Below are 15,991 nucleotides of genomic sequence, written 5' to 3'. Positions count from 1 at the left end.
AAATCACAAAACTACAGTGGTGACTGCAGATAGCGTGAACATGGCCTTGGAGCGGTGCATGCGTGTCCGTGTGCTTCACGGAGGAAGGGGGTGGGGCATGCTGGTTAAGGTGAGGTGGGCTCATAGGGCGCCTTGGGCCACCGATGCCACTGGGGCCAACGCCATGTCTCTCCTTCCGTGCCCTCTGACCCTACCTCCTCTTCAGCTCCCCCTACTCCAGATGGCAGTGGGCGGGCGGGAGGTTGGTGCAAGGGTTCAGGCTTTCAGTGTGAGACGGCTAGGTCAGCAGCTAACGTAAACCAGAGCGACTCTCCTCGATCACACTGAGTTATGTCGAGGTGACAATGTGAGGTCCTGGAGGCGGCAGGTGACTAGCAGGGGACACCCTTTTACAATGTACAGCGTATCAAGTCACCGGGATGTACACCTTAAATATCTTACGATTTTGTCAAGTCTACCTCAAGGAAACTAAAAAAAAAGATGGCAGGGGACAGCAGGGCTCTTGGTTCCCTTCTCCTCTTGCCATTGAAAAAATAAAAAGTCACTGACACATTCTGGGTGTCTCTTCATTCCTTACCCATTCAGCCTCTCCCTGAATTATCAATCCTTGAACAGAGTCGGCTGATTTTAATTCTGGATATAAATTTTGCCGCCAACAATTCTCGCCTAGGCTGCGCGGGATCTTTGGTGGTGGTGCAGGGGGAGGGGAGATCATTTTGGAGGAAGAGATGTCTTCGCCGGAGTTTCTTGTACTTTGTTTGGCAGGAAATAGTCAAACTGAACTTGCAGGGATGAGTGCAAAGCTCAGGAAATGGGAACTGAAAACTCATGTCACTCGTGAATCCACAGGCCAGAGTAGGAGGCCACGGACCAGAGCGCGTCGTCAACCTGTGACTCACGCTCACGGCACTCACGCACACCTGTCCGCTGTGTTTCTTTTTCTTTTGTTTTGGTAAAATCTATATAAGGTTAGGATCTGCCATTTTAAACATTTTTATGTGTATAACTCAGTGGCATTAATTACATTCCAATGTTGCCCCATCACCACTATTATTTCCAGAACTTTCCATCCCCCAAATAGAAACTCTGTGTGCATTAAGCAAGGACCTCCCCCTTCTCTCCGCCCACACCCAGAGCCCTGTCTCCCCTTAGCTTTCATTTGATGAGACTCTCAGGTTCTCCTCATGTACTTTGGCCAGTTATTTGACTAAGCAGTAAATGCTCCTTGTTTTATGGAAGCTAACACCAGAGAACTTCACCGTACATGCATGTCTTATGCATGAACTCGTGAAAACGCAGCGGCGGGTGATAGGAGGGCACAGGAGATAACTCAGTCTGAAGATACAGCTTGTAGCTGCCGATGTAGGTTTTACACCTTGGGTTCGCCCAAGACAAAATTAGCGTATATCGTTCCAAAACTTTGATAGGTAGGAAAAATTGTCATCATTTTCCTCGGGTATAAAAGTACTTTATTTTATAGCCAGTAGGAGTATTTGACAAATTTTAGCCCGGTTGAATATATTGCCATCTTGCATTCTTTCTGTTTCCGCAGATTTCCTCAAATCACTATGAACCCTTCCATGATAACTGCATCCCATTCAGAGCTGATTTATTCTGGGTAGGAGAAAGTTCCTGCCAATATTAGAAATTTGAGATTATCAAATAAATACCAATGAAAAAAATAAATGTTTCTGGAATTGTACTAAGCTGTTATCAAAACAATAACGGTGGTGATAAATGTTTTAGAGATTGAGCACCTGGGATTTTTAAGACATTCATTATATGCCAATCTCCGTAAGCGACATCTAATAAATGCAAACATCTTTAAAAGCAAATAAATACGTTTACAAGTATAATTTCTTTTAGCCTGCACACTGATTTTTCAAAACATTTCTCATAAAATAAAATCCCATTTGAAGATGTATGTATTCCATCAGACGTTGAGAAGGAAAAGGGATATCCGTGTCCTTTATCACGAGGAAGATACCAAGCTGGCCATAATCCTGAAACGTATACAGTATGACAACAGCGAATTCTTGGAGGCGCTCAGAAACAGCTCGGATCCTGGGAGCAAAGAGTGAGCTTCCAGAGTATAATCCGACTGATACAGTGTTCTTTGCTAAAGGCTGTGAGGTCTTGGCCTAATAAGCATAATCTCATTACACTGCAAATAAAAGTTTCCTATTTATCTCCAGATTTCAAATGAATCTAATAAGGCTTATGATACAGCCACCCAATACCCTAATCATATTTCTGCCTATCTAAAAGCAATCAGTAATTGTGTTATAGCAGAACGTGCTGACAATACCTCTGACACAGAAAGGAGAATGAGAGCCCAGCTGTACTAATTAAATTAAATGCTAGGCTGATGGAATACATTTGCTGAAGCCGGGAGAGTATGGGTGCGGAATTAATAAGCATTACGGCTCAGAGCGGGAGATGATATCATAATGGATGCACGGTTTTGATGTTGAGAGCCTCATTCAGATTCAATGTACCATAATGTACGGACCTGACAGCTGCTTACAGAGGTGCAGAGCCTCGAACAAATGGCACACAGGAACTTTCTCGTCTCCATGCTCCTCGCTGAGGGACACAGCTCGCCTGGCCCCCACCGCCTGACACCCGCCCAGGCCGCGCTACCAGGAGACGAGCCACTCTCCCCGCCAGCCGCCCGGCCCCGGCCAGCGCCGCTCTCGCCCGGCTCGCACCGTCTTGTGTCCGTCCTTCTCCCTGGCTTTTGGATGGAAACTGTGGACGGTACGGCGTCAGCACGGGCGGGAAGAGATCACGTTAGACTCAGACTGTCCTGCGGGGCCGTTCCCCAGTCTCCCCGGGGAAAGCCAGGGCTCGGGGCGGCGCGGCGCGAGGGGTCCCGGCCGTGTGGCCCCCTGCAGCGCGCTGGGGACAGCGCACTGGGGACAGCGGGCCGGGCGGCCTGCCGCTGCCAGCGCCGCACAACCTCCCGCTCACAGATCAGCCGCGCTATCTCGCCGGCCGCGGTGCCGGAGCTGCGGTGCCAGCCGGCCGGCCGCGACTCATTATCATGAGAATTTTGACAGGATATTAAATTTACTAATCCTGAACTTTCCGGACTGACCCTAACTGGGAACAGACAATGCTCGTGTCTGCCGGGGAAACATTTTCTCTGCTTTCCTCCTTCCTCTGCCTTCTTTTCTCCAGCGAGCCCGCGTGCCCCCTCCCCCACTTCCCCTACCCACCACCTCGAGGGCCGCCAATTCAGGGGCAGGCCGCTCGTGCCCTCGGACGCGCACAGTCTCTGGTGCGGGAAATCCTAAGAGGACACCGCACCCCCCCACCCCCCCCTCCCCCCCCCCGTGGATAGGTGTTTGCAAAACCAAATTCTTCGCGCTTGTCCTTCTGAACGCGCTGGATGGAAGCGAGGGTAACTGGTGCGTCTGCAAGGCGAACATGTTGGGATGTCTGTGACATACAGTTCAACCTTGAGGCACAAGACTGACGCACAGAGACAGACCTGCACGCCGGACGCGGCCTGGGCTCCATCCCGCACGCACGCGCACGCACAGTGGAAGGCACAGCCGTGCACGCGCACTCTCTTGCCCTGACATTAGTTTGCACTTGCCGTGGTGCCCTGTAACGCACCCCGGGAAGACGCGGCCCCACACTGATTCCACCCGCTGAAATTCTGGAAAGACCAACACACGCTCCTGTTTGCTCGGAGCTCCCTGCCTCTCTGCACATTCTCACTGCCCCGCAAATCAGACATCGCACATATGTTGTGATAGCAACTGTTACTCCTTGTTTATTCCGTCTATGAACAACCCACATCAGACCCTATGCATATTTTTAGAAAGTTTCGGGCATCACAGCAGAATCCGGCATCTTGCCCATTCAGAAGCTTTCTCTGCTTCAGAAAAACAAAACGCGCCACAGATTTCCACTGACATTCTGCCAGTGCGATCTCTAAATAATTCAGCATTAAAATCTGGTCAGCTCTCCTACCTCCCCGAAAAACTCCTGCAAATACAGTGCCAATTAAGTTGCTGAAAACAGCAGATTTCCACCGATACTCTACAGATAAAGCTGACCATTAAATCCCCATTTAACGTCCAGGCAGCAGGAGCTGCTGACAGCCTGCAAAGCTTGTAATCTCATTTAACCCCTCCTGTCAGGAGCAGGCCTACCCCGTTAGCATAACGCCACCAAATTAGACCTGGCACGGCGACAAGAGAAAGAAAAAGCTCTTTAGCTTAAAAGTCAGGCCACAGTGGGCAACCCTGACCTTCAGCGTGCCCCGCTCACCCACTCCGTTCTCCAGGGACCCTGGAGACATTTACCCTGAGACAGGAAGAGAGAAGGACAGAGGTGGTGGGGGGCCGGGCCGCAAGGCGCTTGGATTTCCCTGGGGGCAAATTACAGAGAATTTTCCTAGACAATGGAAGGAAATTTCACCTGGGCTTTTTCAAGTCTTTCTTTGGTAATAAAAGATGAACCCCGATGGCTCCGTTCAAACTCTTTTGGCTCAATATTTCTCTTTGCCTGCAGTGGCCTCTGACTTCGAAGCCAGGGGACGCCTCTGTTGGAGCACAGAGTTCCCCACTCCATGCCTGAGACAGCGTGCATTTTCAATGAGGTCATCCTGGCTGGGGGCTGGCGCCTTCAAAGCCGGCGCTCTAACTGGCATTTACTGGCGCTCTGTTTTCAGAAGCAAGTCGGCGCCTCTGACGGCCGGCGCTCTGCACTCTCTTCTCCACCAGTCCCACTGACTTTGTTGAGTGGGCTGCAGCCGACCGAGGGTCCCAGCACAGACACCAAGGGAGGGCTTTCCAGGTCACACCAGATTTGCTTTTAGACACAGAGCCACCCCACATTTCGCACCTGATTGAGCATCACAAGCCACGACAACTCCAAAGTGCACTGTGTTTCAAAGGAAAAGTGATCAGTTCTCCATTTAAGAGCTTTCTTCCCAAGTACAAAGTAATGCTTTTGCTTTTTTTCCCCTGAAAAAGTAACACACGGTTTCAGGCCAAAAGTCGGAGGGCATCTTCCCAAGTTTGTGTTCGCATCTCCAGTGCGTCTCTGGACCGGGAAAGAGCAGACAGAGCCCCACCCTCAGAAGCCCTACCTTCTACTCTCCCTCTGCCTGGACATCAGACATTCGTGACCACACAAACCAAAACCTTCTAGAGGTCATGGTAGAGTGTGAGAGAGAGAGAGACAGAGACAGAGAGAGGGGGACAGAGACGGAGGGAGAGCTTCTCCTTCTGTGCCTAAGTGACTCACTCTCACTCTGCAGGAAGCAGCAAATGTATGAATAAATTCTGCTCTGCAAAAAGGAGAGAAAAGCCAAGATGCTTGCAAGGGGGAACTTCTGGGCCTCCCAGGCCGTCCGCACTCGGCCCTGTGCGGCCCCAGCCTGCCCCTGGCCACCGGGCTGCTGTGGCCGCCCCAGCGCCTCCTGGAACTCACCTGTTCCCGTTCCCAGGGCCCACGCAGCAGGAAGGGACTTTCAGTGCTTCCAGAAACCGCAGCCCTCTCCGCGCGGACCATTACCTGCTGCAGGGCCAGCTCTGGGCGCTGCTGGCCGGCTCCAATTCTGAATCCCACCCCCCATTTTTTTTTTTTTCTCTTTTTGCTCCTTGACTAAAGTTAGCTGAAATTGCCAGCAGAAACTGCCTCAATGTTCCTTTCGACTTCCCGGGGCTGCAGTGGATGAAGTCCTGCCTGGCCAAGCCTTTCTGCAATGGAGTGGTTTATTTAATTTGTCAGTATAATGGGAGCGGCTGAGTGAGCGACAGAGAATGCAGTGTGGTATAAAAGAAACAAAGGCTAAAAGTACCACTATTTTGATTCCCTTTTTAAAATTACTTCCAAAGTGTGGTATCTATTGTGAAGAATAATGCTGAACAAAGCACAGTGTCTTGGCAATATTCACCGAGCTCATTCACCCACAGCCAGCTCTGTCTGTACATTCAGAGGTGGAATACACTTATAAATGATGTATTGGAAGGACTATAGCTGCTATTGTGTCCCCAGTGTAAACAAAAAGGCAGACAGGAGCTGAATGGCATATGGGCAGCGAGGCCACACTGGATGCAACCATTCCCCCGGTTGTGGGGAGGGAATGCTGAAATCAGCTAAAACCCCACTTTCTCCTCTTCACCCACCACCCCCGATTTGGACCTGGACGGATTTCCAGAAGGTTCGCGTGGGAAGCACCGGCTAGGGACGCACCCTGTCCCCTACAGCCCCAGGTGGCAGGGGCACCCTAGCACTATCTACGATTTCCGGAATCTTCCACACAGAGGACACCAGTCTCCCCATCGGTGACAGTTTCCACAAGTCTCAGCGCACGCCATGCTGGCCTCCGGGCGCCGGTGCCGGGCTCCGCGGCTGGCGGCATGAGCGCACGTCCGCCAGGGGTGGGCACGGTGGTTCGGTGTACTCGCCCACGTTCAGCTGCTACGCACTTCTTCCAGAAAACGGTGCCGCTGCACATGTGAGAAAAGGGCCCTGCTGCTTACACACCGTACACACCCGCCTTCCCCGCCAGTCTGAGGAGGAAGCGCTATTTGCGTATCGGCTTTCTCCTGGTCAAACATTTTTAGACACTCACACAATAGGAAGAACAAGTTAGCAATAGCTGTGGTTCTTGTGTCTCGACGGGGCAGTATCTCGTGGAGGACAGGGGCTCGCCCTGAGGGTGCCGTGCCTGCGGCCGTTCTGACACTGGCCTCAGACGGCGTCCCTGTCCTTGGGCCGGGTCTGCACGCGCTCACCCCACGCCAGCCGTCCCCGTTCCGGGGCAGAACCACACCGGCACCCCTAACCATGTGCCTGCTTGCAAGTGAGCTGTATTTGGAAACATAGCAACGAAGGCATGTGTATTTGCAAAGTTAGCTGCTGTTCTCCTACCCGGAAGGACTGCCGTGGTCGCCGGAGGAGAGGCACAGCCCGCCACATCTGCATGTCCGCACCACTGCAAACACGAACCCAGGAGCCGTGAGGGAGCCCAGGGACACGCAGGGGGGCTCCTGTGTCCCCGAGACTCGTTCGGGCCTCAGGTGCAGAACGCATTTTACAAATGAACATGCCAGGGCTCCCGGAGGTCAGGCGGCCCGGCCCTGCCCGTGCGTGGTACGCAATCTCCATTAGGTCTACTTGGCCCCACAATTCACCTTTTCATTCCAATTCTGCAAATTAACGTGCCTTACCTTAGGCTGAAAAAACAATATCTCATACCTCTAGCTGTTTTTCAGTATTTTTTCCCCTATATACAATTTAAAAAAATTTATGTCATAACTGAAAGTTTGTACCTTTTGGCCATCCTCCCCTTCTCACCTGGCTGAGCCCCCCCTTCCAGGAATCTATTCTGTTTCTATGAGTTCAGTGTTTTTGGATTCTGCAAATAAGACATGAGACGGTATTTGTCTTTCTCTGATTTATCTCACTTACAAGATGTCCTCAGGGCCCATCCGTGTTGCTGCGAATACTCCTTCTGAACAGTACTCGGGTGTGCAGACACGCATCTTCTTTACCCGTTCATCCGTCGGCACTTAACTCGCACCCATGCCTTGGTCACTGTGATAACGCTGCTAGCATCATGGGTGTGCAAATGTCTCATGGAGATCCCGTTTTCTTTCTTTCAGATAAATACCCAGAAGTGTCATATGGTATCGCCATGTTTAACTTTCTGAGGACCCTCCATGCTGTCGTCCACAGTGGCTGCACCAGCTTGCCTTCCCACCAACGGTGCACGGGGGCTCCCCTTTCCCCGCATCCTCACCAACACCTGTCATCTCTTGTCTTTTTGATACTAGCACGTTTTTCCGTGTTTTAAGGCTGTGCACGCCCCCTGCCTGCCTGGTGTCCGCATCTCCTTGCCAGTACGGCCGTGTGGATATCCTTCACTTGGGACTGTTTGTGTCACATTCATTTTCTGGAAGTACTTCCCTCTGCAGCACAAGAAAGAGAATTTCCTGATGCACACAAATGTGGACAATGAAATACAATCCAAGTGGGCTTCCAGATTCCAGTCTGGCTGGGATGGGACCAGCATCCAGCCTCTGAGCCTCAGCTCCTTCATCCTTAGAAACGGGCACCATGGGACACTTGCCATTTGCAGTCATGGGAACAGAGTGGTCGAAGGGAAACGTTCCAGATTGCGGAGTCAGAGCCTGAAAATTGGGGTCCCATCTGGGGCACACCTCTTCTTAGCCGTGTGAGCATCGAGGCCCTCCTTCCCTTGTGGCCCGGCGTCTGTCTGGGCCTCTTTGTTGTGTCCACTGTTGTAGGCACTGGGGGTACAGGAAGAACGAGGGCCCATCTGGGACGTCATGCTGGGGCTAGCTCTTGACTCAAGTCTGGACACTCAGGGTTCAGAGGAGTGCATGCGACGGTGTGCGCGTGGCTGCTTGACAGCGGGGGCCTCACTGGGAGCCCAGGAGCTCGCAGACCAGCCCACCTACTGTCTTCCTTTCATAGTGGAGGAAACGGGGCCCCGCAAGCGTGAGTCATGGAGGCTCACAGATCAGGACCTGGTGGGAATCACAGAAATCAGCTGGTCTAATACTCCCATTTTACAGAGGGAGAAATTGAGATCCAAAGGAATTTACTTACTCAAGACTGGTTAGGAGACAAACTGGGATTAGGTCTCAGATCTCTGAAGACCCCCAAATACTTTGAAATCTTTACATATAGTGGTCCGTGAAAACCAGTAGTAAAGACAGTAATGTAGTTGCTTCTGGTGTACAGACACTCCAATAAACACCCGCCGTGGTCTAGAGGCGTTTTCCATTTTGTACGCAAGGTTCTCAGACCTTGAATGGCTCAATAATAAGTTATTGAGTGAGCAATGACTCAGAGACTCCGTGGTTTGGGGGAGCCTTCCTTTGCGCGAATTCCTTTCTGTTTGATAATGAAGTACTAGGTACCACTTGGCGAGTGGCTCCTGCTCCTGGCCGCGCATCTGAGCCCCCACCCCCTCGGCCCTTGGCTCAGTCCCGGTCCCGTGGGGCTGCCCCGAAAGGCTAGCGCAGGGGGGAGGTCAGGCTCCAGCCCCGGAGTTACTCCCTCAGCTGCACAGGGACTTGTTTTCTAAGCACTGGGGTGCCACAGACTACCGCGGTCCACACGAGGCGCAGTTTCAAGTTTTTTGCCTTCACTGGGCCAGTGTGAGATCCTGCGGATGGAGCGCTGGCCGGGGGTCAGGAAGTGAGTCTAGATCTCCCTTCAGGTTCTGGGGACACTCAGGTCCCCCAGTCCTCCAGCTCCAAAACTGTCTTGACAATTCATGTTTATCTGCAACCCCCCCCCACTTCCACGTTTCTAGAGACGCGGGTGTCCCTGTAATACGCGTCAGCAGAAGCAACCTCGGGGAAGGGAAGTTAGAAATCTGTGTGCACCGCAGGCTCTTAGGAAGAAAGGTGCTATAAATTCTAGGCAATTGGAGTCCACATTTGCCGGGGCGGCCAGTGAGGGTCGGTGTGCTGTCATGACACAGGGCCCTTTTCTCCCACCTAATCCATATTAGCTGAGATCTTCCCGACTTTCTTGTTCGGCTATTTTACATTATAGTCTCAGCGAGGCAGGGAGTGTTAGCAGTCTATCCATTTCACGCTCAAATTTTCACGTACGACATGCAAGAGTCTACATTTTTGCAATGAATGCACGAGTGGTAGAATTTAGCTACCATCACTCTGATTTTGAGTCTCTTCAAGAGCTTAAATAGCATGATTGCTTCATGATGCATTTCCTGAATTTCATTTCACTCTGGGATGTCTAGATTTTCAAACAAGGATTTCTGTTTCCCGAGGAAGAGTCACCAAAGGAGAAATTCACATTATTAGCAGAGCACTGACTGCTTCGTGGGATTAAACAGCAAACCCATTTAAAAAAATCAATTCTCCAGTCCCCAATTTTTTTTCAGCTCTTCTTTCTCCCTTTTTTCATATGCTTTAAAATTCGCTGCGGTCTTCCCTCCCAACTGCACAATATCAAAAGCCCTCTGTTCTAATCCTCTCCCGGGCTGCCTCAATTAATCACTTCTTGATTACAGAGCTTGGCGTCTTGCCCTCCCACTACCAACAGGCATTCCGTGTACTTGGCTTCCCCTTGTTCTGCTCTGCCGTGTGCTCCTCCTCGTTCTCAGGCTCCCATTTTCTTCCCTCATTCTCCCTGTTCCCCATTTCATATTCATTTATTCTCTCAGCCTCCTGGAAATGGACCCGCTCTCCCATGCGCTGGGCAAGCCCTGCGGCAGGCCTGCTCCGGCCTCTCCTGACTACATGTGGGTGAGGTCCTGCTAGCACAGGGCAGGAGCCGCTGTCGCCGGTGCTTACGGAGCGCACGCTGTGTCCACGAGCTGTGTCCATGCCCGATCTCTGGAAGCCTCTGGAACTCTGTGCGGAAAGGTGGCTAGCCACCCGCTGGGTGGAGGACGGTGAGCGTCAGTGACCGTGGCCGGCACAGTCCCCCCGCGTGGCTTATCCCACCACCGGTTCTGTGAGATGTGGCCGCAGCCCGTCGATGTGGGTGCTGGTCATCGGGATGCAGCCAACGCGGCTTTCTGCCTTGTGTCACGAGGGTCACTGAGCTGCCCGGGGAGGACATCCCTCTGTCACCCCGGAAACGACTACTTGGTGCTAGTTACTCATTAGTAACAAGATTAATTTTCAGCTGAGCAGTTGAGCTGGATAGTGAAAATGCATGACCAGAGTGTTTAAGATGTAAGGCAGTCTGTTCTCACATAAAATAACCGGTATTTTACAATTTGTGCTTTCTCTAAAGGTCTATTTTTAACACTGTATTATATGGCAAAGTACGAACATTTCTGATGCCTGCTTATATGATGGCCCTAAAACGCAGGCCCTCCGACGACAGTCATTGCCGAGCTCAGGGGACGCGGACTGAGTAGCACCAAGGCACCCCAGCCGGGACCACGAAAGAAAACGGGCGGAAAACCCTCGCACTGTAGATGGTGCGCTGTGAACACCCGAACACAAGCGGCTTCCCTGTTGGCATCTTCGAGAGCGAAACACAAGAATTGGGAAAAGATGCTTGCTTTTCCTACTCGCGTGAGCCTGACAGCACGAGGAAACCTTTCACGGTCCATCCGTGACACACCGTTACCTACGGGCGGAGTGAACGCGGTGTAGGAAGACCCCACATCGTGCCCGGGAGCTGCCGTGATGACGATGGCGCCGCCGTCCTTCCCTCTCCTTGTGCCCCCCGCCCGGGGCTCCATCCGCAGGTAGCTGCCCGGCCCCCGCCCCACGGAGCGCCTCGCGTGGGAGCCACCGGCCCCCGGCAGCCACTGAGACCCAAAATCCCGCCGAGCTGAGGGCGGTGAGTGCAGAACACATTAGGTTGTGAAGACTTATTATGAAAGAAAAGTGCTTTAAAAAATTGAACGAGTATACTCTATTCTGGAGTTGTTAAAGGTTTATGGCTCCATTGAGAGAAAGAACCAGGGATTTCCCACAGGCCCCCGGCCCCCATTATCCACACCCCAGCGACTGGGACGTTGGTCACGACTGATCACCCGAGTCCACAGCTCACATTAGGGCTCACTCTCGGTGTCGTGCACTCTGTGGGTTTGGACAAACGTGGAATGACGTGTCCACCATTATGGTGTCACGCAGGGTGCTTCCACGGCCCTGACATCTTCCCTGCCCTGCCGGCTCACCCCCCATCCCCCAGCAACCACTGATCTTTTACCGTCTCCACAGTTTTCCTTTTCCAGGGTGTCATGCAGCTGGACTCGCAGGATGTAGCCTTTTCTGATCGGCCTCCTTCCCTCAGTGATGTGCACTTAGGGCTCCTGTCTTTTTTTTTTTTTAATTCATTTGAGACAGAGAGACAGAGACAGAGACAGAGACAGACAGCACGAGCAGGGGAGAGAAGCAGAATCCCCGCTGAGCAGGGAGCCCGATGTGGGACTCGATCTCGGGACCCTGGGATCATGACCTGAGCCAAAGGCAGACGCTTCACCGACTGAGCCACGCAGGCACTCCACTCCGTGTCTTTTCCGGGCTTGATGCCTCATTTCTTTCCAGCACTGAATAATACTCCACTGTCTGGACGGACCATGGTTTATTTATCACTCATCTGCTAAAGGACAACTTGGCTGCTTCCAAATTTTGGTGATTATGAAAAAAGCTGCTGTAAACATCCCTGTGCAGGTTCTTGTGGGGGTACAGTGTTTAAGTCACCTTGCTAAGTACCAAGGACCATGACTGTTGGTTTGAAAATATTTCAAACTGCGAAGGCCGTACAGAACTTTCAGATCCGTGTGTGCCGTCTGCAGCGGGAGCAGAATCCAGAGAGCCGGAAGGTCTGGGGACTTGAAATCGAGACAATTAGACTGAAACAAGATCCTGGTGTCCGTGTGCATCTCAGCTTGTTGGTGCCGGGGCACATTCAGAGCTGATGGGTTGGGGCCAAGCTCCGTGTCCCGCCGGTCGGCAGGCTGGTCTCCGCTGCTCCTCTGGGACAGAACACGGTCGGCCCTGGCGCCCACCGACGCTAGCTCACTGCAGAACCAGCACCGCTGTGTTCACGTCTCCAGTCGCCAGATGGTCCACGTCATTCACTCGACGCTTCCTTGAGCCCACAGCCTTGCCTGCAAGCTCTTTCCCACGAACGGTGGCACGTGGAAGCCGTGGTCCAGCTGCCCTGGAGGGTCTGCCGCAGGAGTGAACAGGGAGCAGCAGTACCCAGAATGACGCCTGCGGACCGTGCCACACTCTAAGCTCTGGATCTGTGCAGTTGCTGCAGATTTTTGGGGGTGAGAGCCATGTGAGCAAATGTTTCACTGGGGAAAGGACGCAGAGAGGGGCTCCGTGGCTCAGCAGAGAAAGAAGAGGGTGTGGACCGGTCCTGGCGGATGCAGGCACTCCCCGACTCTGGGGCCGTGCTGGTCAAGTGCTCCCTGGCTCCCTGGGGTGAACACACCTGCTCACTGTGTGTGTGGTGTCTGCTGGTGGGCTGTTCAGGGAGCGCCGCCTGCCGCGGTTACCAGGCTGTACCCCCGAGCCACACTCCTTGGGCCCAAATCCTTGCTCTGTAGTTGACCCCTGCACGGCCTTGGCCTCGCCACGTCTCCTGACTCAGTGTCTCCCTCCGTGATGGGAGTTAATAGCCACGGTCCCCACGGTGCAGGGCTTGGGACGCCTGGAGAGCGAATCTGCGGAGAGAGTGGGCCGCATCTGGCGTGCGGTGGGTGCTACGTGTCGCTAAGCTGCCCGTCGTTGTCGTCTTGCCTGGAGCCCAGAGGGCAGAGGGCACACGCGGGGTCAAGATTCAGGAGCCCAGGGGAGGCCGGGGCAGTGCGTTTTCACGGAGCAGCCACCAAAGAGGGCCCGCGCGGCATTGTTGGGCATCTACCATTAGCAGTTAAAATTGCGTCCTTGACTTCCGAGTGAGGAGCCTGGGCTTCCCACGGCCCCTCAGGGGAGACCCCAGCTCATGTGGACCAGGGGGCTGGGGGCATTCAGAGCCACGGGGTCCAAGGGTTCAAAGATGGGACTTTGAGAGGAAATGAATTTGAGGCACAGAGGATGCTGAGGAAAGACACTTGGCTGCTCGTGCTCTGTTTGTCTGATGTCGTCTCCCAGATGCAGCGGGAGGGCGCAGCGCTGGACCCCGGGGCTGCCAAGTGCGTAAGCAGTGCCTCACCCACCCTGCCCCAGGAGCTCCCGTGGAAATCCGAACGCACACACGAGAGCTTTGGGCCTGCCGTGTTTATCTACAAATCGATTATCCACATAGCATTTAAAATAGTCGTTTGGATAACCTCACCAAAAAACAATTTGTGAGAGGAAAATACTGTTTTTAACTGATCTTTGAAAGATTACGTGAGACCTCAAAGCTGGCTCGAAGCCTGTTACCTTAAGAGCAGGAGGCAAGAAGCACACGTTCCGCAAGAGGAGGGGCCCACACAAAGAACAGCCCAGGGTACAGAGCACGCCATGGGCACGCCGGCCCTGAGCTGGGCGCAGACAGCCAGCACCACTCCCAGGCCGGGAGCCTTGGCTGCTGGAGGAGCCGGCAGGTGCAAGCAGAAGACGGAGGACCCTTCCCTCCATCTGTGCTGAGCTCCTGGCCACGATTTTGGGGGAAGCAATGAAGCCATGTCACCTCTGGGAAGGGGGCACACTGAGCTCAGAGCTCGCTCTTCTTTTCCCTTGGCTGTGAAGGTAAAGCCATCCTTCCCAAGACAAGCTCAGGGTAAGTCTTTTCCAGGAGAGGTTAGCACTTGGAAAGGTGAAGTTTAAAGTTCCATGTTTAGGAGGTAAAAAGGTGATCCCAGAGCCCAGTCTGGAACCAGAGAAGCCCCGGCCTCTGGCCAGAGAGCCCGCAGCCTCCCCACATGGGGGCAGACGCTCTTCACCCCGAGGCCTTCTGCTTCCTGCTCCTAGGCCAGCTGTGTTCTGCAGAGGACAGCTGTTTCCGCGTTTGGACCGGCCCGGGAGGGTTGTCAGCCACGTCCCAGCGTCTCCACATCTACCGTGTACTCGGGGGAACACGCCACCCCGAGTCAGGGAGCGGGACGTCCAGGGTCCAGACCAGGCGGCCATTGGCTGGCTCGGGCATCACGGTCCCAAGTGGGGCCATAATGACAACACTGAGCCCGGCAGGATGCCGCTGCCTCTGTCGGTCTACAGCGATTCTCGGGCACCCCGCCTCCAAGTACACAGACCCACTCCTGTGATGGGTGTGGCTCGGTCTGGGGATGGGGGGCTTGAGGTCATCGCAGGAGAGACAGGACATGGAGAGGGCAGACTGTGCCCACATGTCTGCTGTCCCTAGGGCTGGCTCTGAGCCAGTGGACAGAAGGCTGAGGACACTGTTTCCAGGGCTGGGCTGGCCAAGACCCAGGTGCCAGCCGTGCCGCTGTGGGGCTGAGTGACAAAGGGCAGATGGAGAGTACCTTAGGCTCAGTGAGGTCTGAAGGGAGTCGAAGGGAAGTCATAGGGCCTTTCAGCATGAGAAGGCTGGAGTTTGGGTGAGCATTCTGAGCCGAGAACTCGTGTCCCTTGGGGGCCCAGGCCATTCTGCAGCTTCCCAGCCAGACCAGAAATAATGGGGGACTCGGGGAGGGCAGGGTCCTCAGAGGAGGGTCACCAAGATAGTAGCGGAGCTGCGGCAGTGTCGTCAACGACACGCACCCACAGTCGGTAAACAGTCCCGAGACGGGGCGTCGACCAGCCTTCGTCGTGTAGATAGGCACGCCCATGTACAAAGGAAGTACAACACGGCCTCTCCAAGCTTCTCAGGTTGGACAGCTGCTCCGCGATCCCGACTGGGGGGGCAGCTACCACAGGCTGTGGTAAGAAGGGTCTTTCTGACAACAATGTTGTGGAAGAAACGATCCTCTCAGTAGAGGAGAGACCACTTCTAGCTCAGGCTGCCCTAACTATGAAGAGGGGAAGGAGACCTGGTACTCGCTGAGTCTGACCCCTCCTTCCTTGGGGGGCACTCGCTGGGCCCTCTCCACGGCTGACTGTGCCCCAGGCCCTGGGGAGATTGCCTGGCTGCTGTCCCCATCCCACCTGGTGGGAAGCACACAGGTGAGTGTGGCAGGACATGGAGGGCAAGGGGACCAGGCTAACAGGGGACAGCTGATGAGCCGCTGAGTTCTCTGTGGAAATCTCCGTGGCCCCAGGGCGCTCAGGAAGAGGCGCTGCCTAGGGTACAGTAAGTAAATACATTTATTTTGCTTTATTCTGTATACTTACTTGAGGTCCAACAACCTTACTTTATGTATTTCATAGATATTGTTTTCTTTATTGCCTCATTCAGCAAAAGCTTTGAGATGGCTTGAAATGATCCATAAATACGAGAAGATGAAGACGTAAGGGAGGGAGTCCACTACATTTAGCAAAACTGAGGTAAAATGTGTAAACCATTTTGTATAACAGGGGCTCCTAGAGGGGTTTATCACTGCAAGTGTAGTCATTAAAAATACTGAAATATATACATAAGAAAATAAACAGCCCATTGTTCC

This window comes from Ailuropoda melanoleuca, chromosome 7 (assembly GCF_002007445.2).
Source record: "Ailuropoda melanoleuca isolate Jingjing chromosome 7, ASM200744v2, whole genome shotgun sequence".
NCBI lineage: Eukaryota > Metazoa > Chordata > Mammalia > Carnivora > Ursidae > Ailuropoda > Ailuropoda melanoleuca.
Note: the sequence above shows the minus strand (reverse complement) of the source record.